At 41.6% G+C, this 16,498-nt stretch overlaps 1 pseudogene; it reads left to right on the top strand.

Moving 5' to 3' along the window:
- The window catches only part of LOC139223584 (gamma-aminobutyric acid receptor subunit gamma-3-like), a 71,789-nt pseudogene that overhangs the window by 16,624 nt on the left and 38,667 nt on the right, over positions 1–16,498 (top strand).

Below are 16,498 nucleotides of genomic sequence, written 5' to 3'. Positions count from 1 at the left end.
GTTTGATCTGCCGTGAGGCTACAGTTTTGTACCTTTAGTCTGAGCGAAAGGTCCAGTTACTCATTGACACACTCAAATGGCCCACCAGTTCTTGGCTGCATCCATCAGCCAAATACAACTAACATTTCTAATTTGTGGGAAGCTAGTGAGGGATCAGGTCCATGTTAAAGCATTAACAGTCCTAACAGTAGGTGTGACACTGTTTCCTCTCAGCCCAACAATGACTTTTTCCCATTATTGTACCACGGACCACCAAGGAGTAGTTCAACATTTTTGGAATTTCTTTACTTTTTCTCTTGCAAGGAGCTAAATGAGAGGGAGATACCACTGCTCATCCACGGTGGAGTGTAGCAGCAGCAGCAGTAACAGCTTTTCCATGCAAACCCTAACCAAAGGCAATGTGGGCTGCAGGGCTTTTACGCACACTAACAAGAGAGCAGAGAGGTCATGCATGGCATGATGTGTGATTACAGTGGATGACATGGACTGTACCAGTGCAGCAGAGTATGGAGTGATGGTTTACAGTGTGCAGACTACTCTCTTGTTGATCCATAAGTGACTTGAACTATGTGACCCATTAATGGTGACTTAAAAGGATAGCTGACAGGATGTAGTTACGGGGGAACTGTATTTGTCCCACAAAATGATCCCACAAGGTTTGAACTAAAAAAAGAAAGACCTTCATAGAGAACTTGGTTACCTTAACTAAATAAATCAACATGTGCAGGGATACTTATTCCAAGCAAAGACAGGAGGTGGTGTACATGCTATACTGTAGAGACTAAAATTCTCCTTTTGGGGGTTTACACCAAAAACTGAACGAGCGTGTAGTCCCATGTTTCATATGAATAATGTGTTTCTCTATAGTACTGCCCTACAAATTGGAGAGAGCGGAGCAGTGAAGGTGGTGAAGTCTTTTCAGGTTGACCAGCTAACTGCATAATGCCTTGATTTCTATGCCTTCATAATCACATAACACCTGAAAAAATGTATGCACTGCACTCTGCTTTTCAACCATCTCCAGGGAATGTGAGCCAAATACACTATGTATGAACAAAATGTGCTCTTTCAGCCTTCTCGATTTAAGCTAGTTTATTTTAAGAAATTAAACTTTATTACGATTATTTACAGTCCAAAATGTAACTTAACCACACAAAATAGTGCTAGAGTCCATGTTTTTAGTGGTTTTATTATTTTGCCTGCCTTTTAAGAATAAGGCAGAGAATCCTTTTTTTTTTTTTACTTAACACAATGATGTGTAGGATGTCCAAAAGACAAGATGACAGTTTCCTGGACAGCCCCGCCTTTGTGAATGACCATAACCAGTTTTTAGGAAGATTTGACACCACAGATTTCAAAGACAAGAGCAACGGCATTTGTGCCTACGTACCCAGAAACCCTACAATTCAGTTGTCAGAGGAGGACGTAGGCAACTGCCTCCTGGATTAAGAGCCTCAAAGCACCCGGTCTTGACAGCCTGCATGGATGTGTTGTCAAAGGGTCGTTTTACTCAGCTATTCCGGTTTTTACTGCACAGCCGTCCTGTGCCAGTACCCAAAGAACAATTCGACCCATTAGTTTGCTTTCAAGGCATATATACAGATTCCATGTACTGATTTTAGCTCAGCTTTTAATATGAAGCAGATACATGCAATGACATCTGGACTCTTCAACAACTCTTTCACTGAACTCCCCATCACTTTTGCTTTGTGAGCAATCTGTGGAAGGTGTCATTTGCTTTAAGTATCAAGGAACAAACATGGATGACAAATTGAGTTTCACGGTCAGTGCTGATTCTATATGTGAGAGCCTGTCAGACTATTTTAGGTAGGAAACTGAAGGGGTCTGGAGACGGTCAGATCACTATGGGGGAAAAATGTATGTTAGCCTGACGGAGCATGAGCTGATAGTAGGCAGCCAACCAAAGTCATTGGATGACCTATACAGTACAGCTGTACAAAGAAAGCTGTGGAGATGCTAAACACCCCCTCATACTGAGTTTGAGTCTCTCCCCTCAGGGCAGCTCTACCCCTGGCATCTTTTGTTACTTATGCAATACAGTCCATCCATGAACAGACTGCACTAATCTGCACGCCTTTACCTTGAATATGTTCTGCGCACACTGTATGCCACCTTAATTGTTGTGCAACTGTTGTGATGAGATTTGCTGTATTCAAAGGTGACGTTTTTACTGAATCTGCTGAGACCAAATGTGCTTTTGTGGCCTTGGCTGGGCAATAAAGTCACATTCTCTTGTAGCTTATTCTACTGTAATCAACACCTTGGTAAATCAGTTTGTTAGCTTAGCAGGGCCAAGCTTTTGACTAATCTTCTTCTCCATAGCAACAGCAGCCACGGCTCATGCATATTGTAATATTTAGAGGTGTATGACAGACATGCAAAAAAAAGTTTCTGGTGAACTGAGAAACTTGGAGCTTAATAAAACTGGTGGTGATGATGTAAACCTTGTTAAATTGAGTCCCATATTTCAATGGTGCATTGAAGATATGTTTAGATAACATTGTAACTCTGGCCTGTTTGCAGTTACTGCAGTTTGGATTTTGGCTCAGTTTTACTGTAAATGTACCACGCTGTGCTTACAGAAATTCTGCGGTAAATGCCAAAATCAGTTTTAGGTCTAAGTGCATTCTGGCTTGCAGGACAGAGTAGTTCAGAGAATATTAGGCTGTCTTTGGCACATGTTTTTCTGATGTAGTCACTGTAGCCTTACGAGGGTTTTGCCACTCATTCATGTGCACACTCGCACTCTGATGCACTGGTCAGACAATTTGGGATTCGGTGACATTTCTAGACGTCGATATGAGTGCGATCAGTGCACAACCCGCAGGCTGCCCCACCTCCTGCTGAAACTCCTGCCAGCTTCACTAGAAGACAGAAAATGTCTGACACCTTTTTGTTTTTGTTGACCTCTTCAAAGTAGCTACTGGAGGTCAGCCACCACTGAGCCTCTTCCCTCTACAGACACTTGTACTGAGGGCTGATGTGTGGGGGCCAAACCACTAAAGTACTGTAGGCAACTTTTACTTAACAGGATGTGAAATTATTTTACAGCACATTTATTTTGAAAGTGAGACTGAAGATGTGAGGCTAACCCCAGGGGCAGAGTCTGACAGCCCACTGAGGCCTGCAGAACTCCCAGTACAGTTGCTCCTTAGACATTGAACATATGGGAGTTGAACGGTCAGCTGGGATATGTGCATCTGCACGTGCGTGTGCGTGCCTGTTTGCTGGGGCAGACGATTCGTAACGCATTTGTCATGCCAGCCAGGCCAAGCAGGCATAAAAGCCCTTTGTTCTTAATTGAGGCCCACAGGGTAATTCAGTAATACAGATGGGGCCTGTCATGCTTTTCTGAAAAGCAAGATGAGTACGAGGAGGAGGAAGATGAGCAACACGAGGAGGAGGAAGAAGGATTGATCTGGCCTCTGTAGATCAGCTTCTCCATTAGACGTAGAAAATTGGGCCGATACATAGATGGGTAGATGGATGTTATGTTTTCTTCCCATATTGATTGCAAGTGGTTTTTTTTGTTTTCCATCTCTATTTTTCTCTCGGAGAGATAAGACGGAGCAAAAAATAGAAAACGAAACAGAAGGGAAAATGTGTCCTGAAAATTCCCTTTTGCAGCATCGTCATCATTACCTGTGCACCATCCCACATGAATCTGCCATGTGTTATTTGGACATGTGTCAGGTCTGCTCAGCTTTTGTGATGGTTTTCTCATAGATTCACCCTCATTTCCAGAGGGGAGAAAAATGGAGGCTGAGAACACTGGACTGTAGTTTCCCTCTGGTTTGCACTTGGAAATAAATCTAACTGAAAAAAGAAATGGTGATTACTGTAGCTCAGTAGACCAAGCTGACTGAAGTCTGTCTAAGACCTATCTTATGGAGATTCAGGGTGTCATCTTCTATGTAGATTATCCAGTGTGGTGTAAATTAAGGACAATTCCCTTCAGGTTGTCCCAGTTTCCAGATGCTGCAGACCTGTTAAGCTGTAACAGATCAGCATTTCGCCGCATGCTTTCACTTCTCTCGTCTTTCAGTTCTCTCCATTTCCACTGTAATCACTCGCACTCTCTGTCACCTAGGTTTCCACCAGGTGTTTCTGCCCCATAATCTGCAGACATGCAGATGAGCTGGACTGGTCTACATTGCCTAACGGTGTGAATATTGTGAACCTTTGTCTGTCTTTGTCTGATTTGTAACACACTGGCAGTCAGTCCTGGGGTTTCCCTGTGCATGCTAGAATTCGCTCCAGTCCCTCAATGAACAATGAATGTGTCTTATGTATTTCTCTATTTTGTGACTATGTATTGTCCCGCATGCCTTCACTGCCAGATTTTCCCCAAATGGACGATAAAGATTTGATTCGGAGCCCGAACATGGGCTTGATGCCCAGTAATGGCACCAGACAAAGAGGGTTGGAGATGCTAGGCAGTGACCACAATGATGCTAAGAGGAAACGTAAGTTGAAAATAATTTTAAGCAAAAATTGACACGAATATTCCTCTTCTGGGTGTAAGGGGGTTCAATTCTGAGTAGTGTGCTCATATAGCTGGCAGTGTTTACAGATGGGAAGCCAGTGAGGGATCAGGTCTACAAGCTCTACAGCCTCGCAACCTGGCAATATTTACACGCTGATGATTAGCAGCTATAACGTTTACCGTGTTCTTTATCTTAGTTTCACGTCAGCATGTTAACTTTGTCTAATGTCATTAGTTTTGGATGGTATTTTGCCATAAACCAAATTGAAATTTGTGCCAATTCATCTAGTAAATATTGTGATATGTTACTAAATGAGTAAAAATCTCAACTTGCTGATGGTGTTGGAGGAAAAGTAATCACGTTATTAGGATTGATTGAGATATTTCAGTCTAGTCCAAAAATGCCATATACTGGCTGCTATATTTTTTGAATGATGGCAGCTTTTAACCTAAAGATCACAGAACACGTCTTTATTGTTTATAGGCATGGTACAAGCTGAATTGTGTGCAAAAAGATAATCAGAAGTGTGACAGTATTGTTGTCCCTCATTGTCCAGTTGGTAGAGCAGAACATAATGTTGGAATTGAATCAACGCCTCCCAGCAGGCCTTCACTAACCAAAACCATTTGCATCAGTGGCCCAGCACAGCAGGTCCGCGGGGACATAACGCGCAGATGTGCACACCCGCGTGCACTTCATTTTCAGCGATATCAGCGTCACAGAGCATTCAAATTACATGACTGAGAAGGCAATTTAACAATATAGAAAGTCTTGAATGTCAGTGAACCATAAAGAACAATTGAATTGAATGTAACACGGGTCATGGATTCACTAAGTAGCCCTTTCCCCAACATGTGACAACCAACATGATGCGAGCAGTGCCATCTGTTTAGTGCTGTTAGGCTGCTGTCTGAAGATATCCAAATAGTAACACTAGTATCTTCATTCATTTAGCGACTGCAGTGTTCTTTTTTCCATCTTGTCACCATCTTATCAGCCTGTATCTGAGCTGGCTACTTGAGAATATTTGCACTTTCTCAGCATCGGTCTGCACCATACTCACTGCGGTGCAGACGTTCACACCTGGAAGCTGCTCTGTGACACACCAGACTCTTCTTGCAGGGTGGTGAGAAGCTTGACTGAGCAAGGTCAGCGGTTAAGCGCACTGCTCTAAGGCACCTTTTTCTTTGTGGATGAAGGAGTACAAACAAAGTTGAACATAATGCTTTTATTTCCCAATGTTGTGCTACAATGAGGTGGTGATGTTGGCTGACAGCTACAACGCCTCAGTGTAACTATGGAAAAAGGAATTTAACTGTACAATGCAGATAAAACTGAGCCAAAGAAAGTCAAACGAAGATTTCCCCAGTCTTTTAGAATTTCACAAAAGTGCTGTGATTAAAATTCCTTGTGTGCATACAACTCAACATCTTTGAGTTAAAGGCATTGTTTGGGTTTTTTGAAGGAGGATTGTATTAGATGCTTATTCATCGTCACTGTGATACCTACAGTAAATGGTGGTTTTCACAACCCTGTTGGACAAGCAGGCAGGATTACCGTCACAGACGCTAAGGACTGCTTAGCCGCTGCGGTCAGAGGCAGCGGCAAAAGGTATTTTAGCCACCACTGACTACGGATCCTCACGAGTGCCTCGAACAACCCCACTTCAAAAAATCCAAACCATCCCTTTAATGTATTTTTGGCATTTGTCAAAAAGACTCCATGTCCCACAGAGACTTGAGACAACACACCACTTGGCAGAACGGCTAACCCAGCCAGGCCACAGATTCCAGGCACGTCTGATCTGCTGGGTACAATCCTGCAAAATAATACAAACCAAATATTACACTCACAAGGGTAGAAGTACAAGAGCTCTCACACATGCACTGTGCTTAACCTTGTAATGTGTTGTAACCAAGCGGCTCAACCTGCATTTACGCTCTTGTCTGAAAGCGGCTCTGCAATTGTTGTATTCTGTAGCACTCCAAAGGGACAAAACTGTGCATGTGTGTGCAGTGTATGTGCTGCGTTTCAAGTTATGCAAAATTTGGGAGGTGGCTGCTTTGAGTGACGTGGGGTGGCTAGTGTTTCTGCTGGCCACTAGTTTTCACATAGTGACTTATTCAGATCCGGACCATCAGGGAAAAGGCAAGAAGTATAATGTTAATGAAATATATTGTAGTTCATTCGTTGCTCGTTCCCAACAGGTAGTTGGATGAACAAGATGGCGATGTTGGGAGCTGCCCACTTTGGGTGACATCATGTCCATGATTTATACAGTCTAAATATCTGTACAAAATGTACTCGCAATCCATTGAATAGTTAGTGAGCTGGCTCAGTATGGACCAAAGTGGCATAGAAATGATCACAAGTAATGTGGTCCTAGAGGTCTCGCGTCACGCTAACCACCACCTAATCGGTTTGAGTGGATGTGTTTGTGTCTGCGTGTGGGTGCGTTTCTTGGAGGTTTCGAGGAGGCACTGGGAAAGGCCTCTTTTTCTCTGCTTTACAGAAATGAAACAAAGATTGCTAAAATGCTTTACCGCTGGTACCATTCCACATTTCTGATGCTCCAATTTTTGCTTCCTCGAACCAACATAAATGTTGTTGTTCCCCTGCAAAATTAGCCAGGATCCTAGATACTTACTGGAAATGCTATTAATTGCCATGGTAACACAGCAACTGCTCCAGGAAGCACAGTGGCGCTTTTCTGATTTCAGAAGTAAATCTTTTTTTCTCTGGATGGATGCATGTCTCTGCCTTCATCTCCTTTTTTTATCAAGGTGACACTGAATGTTGATAGATGTTGCTTTAAATGTGATTATGGATTGATTTTTAGGCCGTGGACACAGTCGCACCTTACTGCAGGATGACAACACTAACAAATGACAAATAAAATGGAACGATTGCATGTATAAATCACATGTGTCCCACCTACAATATGTGCTACCATCACTCACTCTGCTCCCTTCTGGCTCTTGCAGTGAAACCAACAGTCATCGACGTGGGCATATATGTCAACAGCATCGGGCCGGTGTCATCCATCGATATGGTGAGTTAAAGCTATTCTCTCTCCCCCAGTCACACACACACATTTGTCTGACATTAGCATCATCATACATGAACGCTGCCGTTTCTCACGCTGTATTTGGAGGTCGTGCTGGCCACCACGTCTGTTTCTGTGTAGAAGAAAGCCAGGGGAGAAGGTGCGGGTGCTTTGTTCACGTCCTTTGGATCAGCTCGGATTAAGCAAACGAGAGAGTTTAAAAACCCAGAAGAGGCAAAGAAATGATGCTATGAAAGCTCAACCCTATCGAGTTAGACAGCAGTTAGTGTCTCTGTGGAGGGGAGAAGACCTCCTCTCAGGCTCGGGTATAACAAAGTCTTATTCTTCTAGTTATTATGCTTTTTAGCTTTTTCTTTTTTAGTAACTGGAGCTTTTGCACCAGAATGGAAATTCCCAGAACGTTTGACTAGAAGGGAAAAGTGTTTTTGGAAAAAGACCAAGACATCAATGCATATTTCATTATGGAAGGCTTGATCAGATGCCATAAAACCTATGAAATGCTGAAAGTGAAAGCTTGATAATAAGAAAATAGCCATTTTTCAGAAAATTGAAAGTATTAGCAGTCTGTTGGCCTTGAATTGAGAGCAGTAGACTAAATAAATGCAGCCTTTCATTATGTATCATGCAACGCTTCCGTGCAATGTCTCTCAATACAGTCAAATATAAAATAAATGTTTCTGCTTGAAAATTCTCTCTCAAAACATCATAAATGTATTGCTTTTCAAATATTAAATGAGCTAGATGTGATAATGAAAGCTTTATCTCTGAACACATAACAGATAACCAGATGTTGAGTCGTGACTGTTGCCTGGCAACAATAAATGTCTAGATATAAAAGCAGTTTAGCCTCTCTTACGGTCTGCAGTAGCGTGCAACTTGTAGTATTTTAAAACCTTAAATCATATTAATACTACATCTGCACATTCAGAGTTTAATTACAAAAAAGCAAGTCTTGTATGGAACAATGTGCTGCATACCTGTACATTTTCCTGCAGTTCGTTGCCATTTGAGATTACGGCAGAAATTAATTAATCTAATCTGTTTAAAAACTAATGCAAGTGGGAAAGCACGGCTGTTTATCGTGTAATTCAAATAAAGGCTTGGCATAGTGGAATACATTTTAAATGAGTGTAACTGAACATAGTTGCCCCAAATTAACCCTATTAATTTTGTGCCAGAGCATTACTATGCAGTCATTTAGCAGAGGACTTTTAGGATTCCTCCTTCAGTGCAACTGGCTAAATTTAATTTGGAATGCAGTTGTTTTTTGCACTCTGGACTCTGAGGAGCCACCAGGAAATGCAGTTACTTTGAAAAATACTGTGAACTTTGTAGTCACTGTAATTGGTTGTATTTTTTCCTAAGCTATCATTAATTCATTCACAGAGAGGCAGCAAAATTACCAAATTGTGACCTACACCCTGCTAGAAGGATCCCCATTCTGTTGCTCTTCCTGAGGTTTCTTCCTTTTTTTATTTCCTGTCAAGGGTTTTTCTGGGAGTTTTCAAATTGGGGGTCTAATGATCGAGGGTATCATATCCTGCAGATTGTAATGTGATATATAAATAAAACTGACTTGACTGAATTGAATACCAACTGTGGTATTTGACACTAAAAGTTGTAATCCTTAATATGAAAGTATTGTTGAGGCAGCAAACATTTCTTGAGCAGCTACTTAATGAGAAATATAATTGATGAAGAAGTGGTGGATCTGTTTCCAGTGTAGCCAAACAATTCAGTGAATTATTGCCAACTGTAATATGTCTTCATGACACTAAAGGGACAGGCAAACTTCTCTCCTGTGGGTGACGGGTTGGATGTGAAGGTACAGTCACGTATCACTGCAGAAGAAATGATCGCTGAGTTCATGACACCTGATAATGGGAGCCAAGGGAAGTATGTATAGTGAAAAAACGGGTCAGAGCACTAAGCCATGGGGTCCTGCTTAGTTTAGAGGGGCAGGGTTGGATTAATTGTTTCCTTCAGTGGTTTAAAGGAGCTGAACACATTTTCTCAATCATCCTCTGACTATAAGCGATTGAAGTGTTAATTTCTAAATTGACACCTTTTGTAAACTGTTTTTCAGAGTTGAGCTGTTTCAGGATCTCATTGTCTTTATTTATAACTATGCAAACAATGTTGATTCTAGCATTTATTTTCAAACTAATCATTTTATATTGTACTTTTTGTACTGCAAAGGTCCATTTTTACAAAGCATGTAGACTCTGTCTATATTAACTTTGTTATTTTGAAGACGGTGCATCTCTTCTACAATGTAGGACAAATACACAGGCACACACACAGACCACTGGGAGTAATGAAGTTGTTGTGAATTTAAAAGTCCTGCAGCCTGCAGTGGGTCAGTGAGGCGAGGCATGGCTGGGCTGGGCATCGCTGTGGGAGCCCAAACTTTGTTTCAGAGGGGAACAGGATCCCACTGTGTCATTCCAGTGATTTTCCTCCTGCGTAAGCGCTGATTGGCTTCACCCTGTCAGGGCCGATGGACGCTGGGCAGTGGAACGTGAATCCCCAGCCGCCCTAGGGGTCGACTGGACTGGAATTAGTGCAAAGTCACAACTCTTATCTCGTTCTCTCCGTCCGCCTCAGTGTGTCTTCCCCTTATATCCGTCCTCCTCTCTCTGTGGAGATGTTTTAATGTCAGAGTAAACAACGGATTCCGTCAGCATGGCTTGGCCTTGGCTTTTTTTTTTTTTTTTTTCTTTTCTTTCACACTCCCACTGTGCTACACTCTTCCTCTCGCTTGAGTCCAATCCCTCATTTGGCCTGAAACCTCCATTCAGCGCGTTTGCTCCCTCTGGACTTCACGGCTGTAGATCCCAGTGTTTGTGTGCTTAACTTCCACGTGAAAAACCAGGTCAAGTCTCCAAGGTTTATTAGAATCATGATCCATACTGATGATACGCTCAGCGAGGGTCTCCAGCGTTACAGCGCAGTCAGTGACCGAACTCCAGGAAGCTTCTCATCTGCCTTTGAACAAAACACATTATCTTTCCTCATTTGCTCCAACGGTAATGGGCACGAGCAGGGATGAAGCAATGCCAAATGAAGCTGATAGTAATTTCAGACGTACTGTGATGAATGGTTGAGTGATTAAACGGCATTAGCGGCATTAAAGTCAAGGGAAAGTGCTGGGCTTTTATAGCTGCTGCTGGGCGAGTCGGATAACACAGCCGGTAAACTGACAAAGACGGATGCGCTTAGACATCGGCACTACGTCCTTGTCGTCGACGCTGTCGTCTTAGCTGGTGAGTGGGCGGAGTCTGGAATTTGCCGCTCTACTGTGTAATGAATAGAATGTAAAATGATTAGAGCCACCTGCTCTGTCCATGAAGTAGACCGATTACGTGAAGTCAAGCTGAGGCCGTGACTACCCATTGATATCCCCAATCCTGATACCGCCTGAGAAATCAAATGGAAGCAACACCTTCAATATGTTCATCCATGGAGATAAAACCACCTTTGTTTGAGATGCATTTCCTTGCTTCAAGGCTTGATCTAACTATATATCAAAACGGTGAAAAGCAGCAAATCTTCACATTACCAGAATTGACATCGATTTATTTATTTTTTTTAACGATTGACTATTTAACCTGCTAATCGTTTTGGCTCTAGTCATTTGTGTGCAACTCCTCAAGTCTTAAAATCCACTCATCCCCAGAAACAATACTGAGCACATGAACTCTGTTAAGTTGTCAGGTTTCCTAGTTGCCCACTAGACAGACAAATGTGGATCAATCTGCAGATAAAAATAGTCCCCATCAAACACACTACTTACGGCTGTTTGAGCGATGTTTACTAGAGACTACAGTGACCAACTATTTCTGGAAATTATTTGTATTCTATTTTTTTTCAAAGAAGTGAAACAAAATTTTCACGATTGATTTTTAATGATCTACTGTCTTCAGCAGGCAATTAACAGGAGCAAGTTACACAAAATAGAAATGAACACATCTACAGCATTATCTGCACTGCAGCCACTAGACATCACTTGTTGCCTTGAGCCAGAGAGGAAACACTTCTTTTAAGCATCAGTGAGGGACTGAGGTGTCAAAGCAGATAATTTCCACCTATGTGGAAGTGTCAGGCTGCTATTTGTGGCCGTGTGACAGTTGTGCCACAGCGTAGCTTTTTATCACATTCGCAGTGAAAACGTACTATATCATTTTATAAATATACATGTTTTCTGGAAATCGCTCAAGGCTCGATCTTGCTATGGAGATCCCATATCGATGTTTTCTAGTTGAAAAATAGCAGACAGCGTTTGCGGACACACATGTCAAAAAGCTCATGTGAATGCAAGGAGACAACCAAACTAATTATGCAGAATGTAGTGCCACGTCGAGCTGTAGTCCTCTGCTAGTCACGACTGAATTTCTGCTTTCACTGTCAAACGGGTGCAACTGCTTCTTTTACATCTATTTTCTTTTATAATTGAGTAGTGATGTCAACAGTCATCCCTCTATACAAATTTGATGAGCCATGTTGTTTTGCTAATTACGAACCAGTTTAAGATTCTATTATTCCCAAATTCATGATATTGTTTGTGCCATATTACTCATATTTTTCATAGTCTGAGTTTCTCTCTGAGTGAGTGGAGAGGGATTGATACATCCAGTACAGACAGCCATCTACAGTAGTCCAGTCAAATGTGTTTACACGAATAATCTTTGAAGAGATGTCAAACCGAGCCAAGAGAAAACGTCCCCGTTTGACAGATGCAATAATTCAAAGCAGCTACGTACGTGTGTGTGTGTGTGTGGGTTGTGTGGTTTTATCCTTTTTGTCTTTCTGTACATGAAGTCCGAGACAAAGCAGCAGTCTGTACATGCTCGCTCTGTCTGTGTGAACAGCTTTCCTTTGCTTTCTACTGTTTGGATTGATGAATCCACTGAAGTACAAGTTGTGTGTGTGAACGATTCCAAACGCTTTTTTTTTTTCTCATCGTCTTTGATCACCTCTCCTCATGAGATCCTTAATTTATTTATTTTTTGTTCTACTTTTAATTTGCACTGTTGGCGGAGGCTCGGCTGATGAATAGAAACTCATTTTCATTTATGGTTCTCGCGAATCCTTTCTCATTCAGGTTTAAGATCAAGGGCACTCTTCGCAAAGGCGAGCTAACGAAATTAGCCGACACTCGACGATGAACACATTTATCATTCCATAATTTAAAGAGAGTCAGAGACGGAGAGGACAAATGATGATTCTCATTGAAGAGGCATCAATCTAGCACAGCCCTCAGTCTTTTTGACACAAAGATTCTCCATCTATTAGTCAGCATGCAGATTAAGATGTTATTACTGACCCAAAACACAAAGCAGGCCACGGCGGGACAGCACAGCCAGGCTTTTATTCTGCTGCGATTGAGCGCTGTCAGTTCAAGGTGCATTTTCATTTTGTTTACAGCCGTCTCCAAACAGTGAGCGCGCAATCAGCACTGTAATTATTTTGACTCTTTTTGTGGCTATTGTGGAGGATCAACAGCAGCACGGGAGCCGGTTGGATTCTGTATTGCTGCAAAATGTAACCTTTTTTTCCATCTCGATAATTAGAAAATACGGTTTTTCTTCAGTCAGACTGCAGAATAGTTGAGGGATGGCAATGTCAGTCTGTTGACTGGTCCTCCAGTTTGGAGACATTTCTACTGCTATTGGATGGATTGGAATTCACGGTCCCCAGAGGATATATCCTAATATGTATGCATAGGTTTGAACTTGCCTAGGTTGTTTCTGTTTTGGGTTTTGATGGAAAGTGAAATTTAACTCCTGCTGTAGGCACCTGCTCTACTTGATGTTACACGTTGGGGCATTACCATTGGCTCTACATTAGAAAGCACTAAAAAGAAACACACCCACTGGGCTTACATAATGTTTACGACGACCATTTCAACGCTAGTTGGGCAGTGTTTTTGTGTGCTGGGGAGGGGGCTTTGGGGGAAAGACTATTTTCAGGTGGCTGCTCAACAAAGCATGTGGTGCGGACACATGGCTTTCTTTTCAATGTACATTCAGTCATAATATCATAACTTGTAATGTCATCTGTAAACGCAGGACCCCGAGCACATCTGGTCACTTCACCGGCTTGATAAAAAAGGTGCTATCTCCCAATGAAAGCAAAAATGTATCAGTGTAAAGTACTATGATTCTAGAAATGCTTTCTCCTACTGTTCTTGGCCTGAGAACAAAGCAGCTGTTAATGAATTTATTTTATCATGTCTCACTTTTAAGTTTCAAGTCTTCACTTCCTCTGAATGGAGATGTTGCTTGAATCTAATTTCCGCAGACAGGTTGAATTCCTGGCATTTCAATCAGCGGTGGTGGGACGCCGTGTATCCTGCAGCTCCACTTATGCGATGAAGGTTGATAAAGCAGGTGTGCTTTTGCATAAAAGAGTACTTTACGGCAGACTTCATAGACTTTAAACGTATGCATAAATCACACCGCTACCCCTTTAAGCCGTGGTTGTAAATATGAATGGGGCGAACGGGAAGGGAAAAGTACACGCTGGAGTCTTGACTCAGGGATTCTCATGTTTATTCTCGTTTCATTCATCCCCTGTGATTTTGCTGTCCCAAAAAGCAGACTCAACCTGCACAGGCACTTAAACCTTGTCCGAACGAAAGAAAGCGCGCACCTTTCGATGCAACAGGGAGTCGAACTCACTGAATAATTGAGTCCTCTGAGATTGAAGGACACCCTGAACCTCCACTCTGAAAAGACAGATGAAGCTATTTTTGTGGCAGGAACACATACTTACAAAGTATACAAACAACAACACAGACTAAGACGAGCGCTCTCTATCTATCTATCTATCTCTCTCTCTATCTTTACACATGATAGAGATGGATGGAGAGATAAAGACACACGCATGCACACACACATGGGAAACATACATCAAAGGCTTCGACCCTCCTCAGAAGAGGCTCTTGGACTTAAAAGGAACATTGTGTTTCCCTCCCTCTGCGTCTCCTTTCATTTCTGTTCAATATTCTCAGCCCATTTTGGCTTTATGCACTACTGATAATGTTTGTAAATCTGTCATGGCTTACTTGGCTAGCGTGCTTAATGTTTAAGAACCAGTTTGATTCTAGGGGACAGATATTTTCCAGTATCCAAGTCGACTTTTTTTTGTCGCTGTGCCTACAATGGATGTTTCAGATAAATATTGCACAATTTAGTCTGGATGCAAAACTGTGCAATGGGCAGAACCTTCATTTTTCCCCTGAATGGCAAAGGAAGTGTCACATATCTGAGTTGATGGATAAGGTTAATAATGACAAACAGTTCCAATAATGCAGTAATAACGCATACAGATACTTGGATAATGTGGCACACTTACCTGGATTCAGAAAATACCTCACCTGACAATTTGATAGTGTCTAAGTTGTCGCAGTAGCTTGGTAGATGTCACGTTTTTGTTTAAAGCCTCGATAATCAATTTTATATTTACAATATGTGGGTATTAATACAGTGTGCGTGAAAGACAGACGCAGTTATCACTGGACTGGAGTTTCCATCAGCTCTTTGAGACGTTTGTGTTTCAGCTATTTGAACCAGTTTTATAGCCGACTATATAGTTTATAGTCAACTTTTCTTTTTCGATTGACTCTCATGGCTCTCATTAGCATCCTTTTCGGCCACAGCAGGGAACTGTTTACAACAAAGAAAAAAAACTCTGATAAATGTACTGTACACTAACTGTCCAGTACCAACTCAGACACATTTGGCAGCTCGTCGGTCAAAACAGTGGAGCATTTCACAGCTAAAGGGAGGCATTTCCCTCAGGAGTTGGAGAACAAAAATGGAGCTAAAAGAGTGAATATTGGACTTTTCTTCATCTGAAGAAATTCAAGAGTAAATGCTGCTGAGAGTTTAGATACAGTGGGCTATGAAATCTTTGCAATTACAATCAGAACCAGGTACCACTTCTGGAACCACCACCACTAATTTCAGCAAACCTTGTACAAACATTTCAGATAATTTTAAGAACTTTAGGATGCTCCGGTCAGACTAGACAGTAAACTAAATGTAAACACAGATACAGTATGTTCTGCTTATGTTCATGCAGTGTGTGCTGCTCAAGAAGGGGGTTGATTCAGGTTGACATTAATTACTTGGTATTTCATCTTTGCATATATTTATGCATGATAAGTGTGCTATTTAGAATGCACTTAATGTGCTAATGATGTGATGAGCGCTACTAAACACATGCTTTAATAAAATAAGATGTACTTGGGTTTTCTATTTTGAAACACAATTACGATGCACTTGAATATACGTAAGCACACCATCTTTTACTAACACAGTACTTTTTAAATGTTAAGCAAAATGTATAATTTATTTGAATTCTTCTTGTGTTCAAGAGTAATTAAAGTATAATTCAAAACGTGCTTCCCGTTGGAACGCATTTGGAATAAAGTGGAATTCCAAAAGTACAGCGTTAGTAAAGTTGCGCTTGAGTTAATGGTGTCTCAAAATGTTGCAGCCAAGTGCACTTTATTATATTTTAGTTTGTTTAGTAGCACTAATGACATACCATTATGTGCTACACACATTGTTAGCACATCACAAATGGCACACTTGTAGCAGATTCCTAATATGTTGAGTATACTTGGGTGAGATTTTACCTGAGTACTCTAATTCAATTAAAGGTGAGAAATGTGTAAAACAAGCAAGGCCAAGCTAAACAAAACACTTCTTAGTCCGTCTGAAGATCATCTTGGTGCCACTGAGAGCACTAATCAATTCAGGACATGAAACGCATCCAGTGTGAAGGTGTGTGTGTGTGTGATATCGGTGTGTTTGTTTGATGATACTCCACACGCTGAAGAACTATGTGATGCACTTGGAGCTCACTTATTCTTTGAATACAGTGCTAGCGAGGGTCCTTCAATTCTTCTGCT

The sequence above is a fragment of the Pempheris klunzingeri genome, chromosome 24 (genome assembly GCF_042242105.1).
Source record: "Pempheris klunzingeri isolate RE-2024b chromosome 24, fPemKlu1.hap1, whole genome shotgun sequence".
NCBI lineage: Eukaryota > Metazoa > Chordata > Actinopteri > Acropomatiformes > Pempheridae > Pempheris > Pempheris klunzingeri.
The sequence above is the reverse complement of the archived record's forward strand: the minus strand, read 5'-3'. Positions and strand labels throughout refer to the sequence as shown.